At 45.0% G+C, this 2,520-nt stretch overlaps 1 pseudogene; it reads right to left on the reverse strand.

The window, feature by feature from the left end:
* Nucleotides 1–1,274: 1,274 nt before the first annotated feature.
* Nucleotides 1,275–2,180, reverse strand: LOC100601867 (annotated as a pseudogene).
* Nucleotides 2,181–2,520: the final 340 nt, after the last annotated feature.

Consider the following 2,520-nt stretch of genomic DNA (forward strand, 5'->3'; position numbering starts at 1 on the left):
AGATGACCATAGTGAGACCTGCAGAAATATGCATGTCATCAGTGTTTGGACTACCAGCTGCAAGGCAGAGCCAAACCCAGTATGGCCTCATCATCTCTGGCTCAGCTGTGCTACCTGGCCATGCTGGATGGGGTTTGATCTTCCAAGAATTTTCTTCACAGCTCTTTCCTGTCCCAAGCTCTATGCCTGATGTGTAAATTCAGGACCCAAAAGGGCACAAAAAACCAATAACTACTAAATATAAGGAAAACAACTCTGTATACAGCATGTATAAAGAAAAGCAAGATATATTTGGAGAGATAAAAGTTGATAAAAAGGCATTAAGATGTGTGTTTGTTGAGAAAAAATAAATTTGTGCATTTAAGAAGTTATTTAAAGTTTTTTTGTTTGTTTGTTTTTGTTTTTTGAGATAGGGTCTCACTCTGTCACCCAGTCTAGAGTGCAGTAGAGCAATCATGGCTGACTGCAGCCTTGACCTGCCAGGCTCAAGCAATCCTCTCATCTCAGCCTCTTGAGTATCTGGACTACAGGTGTGTGCTGCCAACCCAGCTGATTTTCTTTTTTTTTTTTTTTTTTTTTTTTTTTTTTTTTTTGAGATGGAGTTTTGCTCTTGTTGCCCAGTCTAAAGTGCAATGGCGTGATCTCGGCTCACCACAACCTCCACTTCCTGGGCTCAAGCAACTCTCCTGCCTCAGCCTCCCAAGTGGGATTACACACATGTGCCACCACACCCAGCTAATTTTGTATTTTTAGTAGAGACGAGGTTTCTCCATGTTGGTCAGGCTGGTCTTGAACTCTCGACTTTAGGTGATCCACCTGCCTCAGCCTCCCAAAGTGCTGGGATTAGAGGCATGAGCCACTGTGCCTGGCTTACCCAGCTGCTTTTCAAACTTTTTTTTGTAAAGATGGGGTCTCACAATGTTTCCCAGGCTGATCTCAAATTCCTGGGCTCAAGCGATCCTTCTACCTCAGCCTCCCAAAGTGCTGGGGTTACAGGCATAAGCCACTGTGCCCAGCCTTAAAGGTTGTTTTTAAATGAAGAGAAAAGATATCAATAACATTAAATGAATGTAGAAAGTTGGGAAGAGAAAGAGAATAGAAAAAACTGTGTAAGAGATTACAAAAGGTTTATGAAAATCTTGTGGGTCAAAAGCTGATTGAAATTGGATGGATTTATTTATAAGGTTTTAATTATTTATTTACTTTTAGAAAACTGATGTTTATTTTCCATCAACCTTATTTCCACATTGCTTAAGAGACTGTGGAAGAATAGCTCAAGCCCACTCAGTGGTTGTTCCTACCCATTTAGTGGCCTGAGCAGTGGGAGCTGCAGACCAGTCTTTTGTGGAAGGCTGAGCACTCCAGTCTTCAGTAGGAACCTGCTAAACAGGCACAGAGGGCACCTGCCTGCCTTCAGACCAGTGTGCAACTTCAGGCTGAGCAGCAGTGAATACAGGAGGTGGAGCAGTCTATTTACTCTGAAGTTCCGTCTTGATCACAGCTTTTTCAGCAGCTCTTCCTTCTCAATCTCTTCAGGATCTCTATAGAAGTAGAGATCAGGTATAACCTCCCTTGGGTGTCCAATGGAGATGGTGCCACGCATGCTCAGAACTTCCCAGGCCAGCCTCCACCACATCAGACCCACTGAATGAGCTCTCTTCTTGTTGCATGTAATGGCAATGTCCATACAGTGCAGAGGAGAATCTGTGTTAACACAGAGCTATGGTAGACAGGTTAACATAAAAGGCCTATGTAGGAGGCCAGTGGTCAGCCCTGGGACCAGTAACCACCAGAAGACATGGCCCCCAGGAGGCTGTCTGGAGATGGTTAGTGAAAGTTCCAGGAATGAACAGCCAGCAATAGGAGTGGCTCCAATGTCAGCAGCAAACTTCAGCACAGCCAACCAGCTAGTATTCCTGGGGGATGATGCTGACATCAGCAGGGTTTTCAACAGCACAAGCTGCCAGTAGAAGCTTCTCCAGAATTATGATGTCGATGCCATCACTTTTCCTTTTATAGATGTGCTGTTCCATTTGGAAGTCAAGGTTGGTGCTACCTAAGTGGCTTCCTGCTGCAAGGAACTTGAGGACACCCTCCTCCTTAATTTCCAGAACATCAGTGCTCCAAACATTGTAAAAGTTTCCCTTTAAGTTATGACAGGGCTGGACATAGTGTTTCATGCCTGTGATCCTGGCACTTTGAGAGGCTGAGGTGTGAGGATTGCTCAAACCCAGGAGTTTGAGACCAGCCCTGGCAACATAGTGAGACCCCATCTCTATTTTAAATAAATAAATTAATAAAAAGTTGGCCAGGCGCAGTGGCTCACGCCTGTAATCTCAACACTTTGGGAGGCCGAGGCGGGCGGATCACTTGAGGTCAGGAGTTCAAGACCAGCTTGACCAATGTGGAGAAACCCCATCTCTACTAAAAATACAAAAATTAGCCAGGTGTGGTGGCGCATTCCTGTAATCCTAGCTACTCAGGAGGCTGAGGCAGGAGAATCGCTTGAACCCAGGAGGC

Source organism: Nomascus leucogenys, chromosome 14 (genome assembly GCF_006542625.1).
Source record: "Nomascus leucogenys isolate Asia chromosome 14, Asia_NLE_v1, whole genome shotgun sequence".
Classification (NCBI taxonomy): domain Eukaryota; kingdom Metazoa; phylum Chordata; class Mammalia; order Primates; family Hylobatidae; genus Nomascus; species Nomascus leucogenys.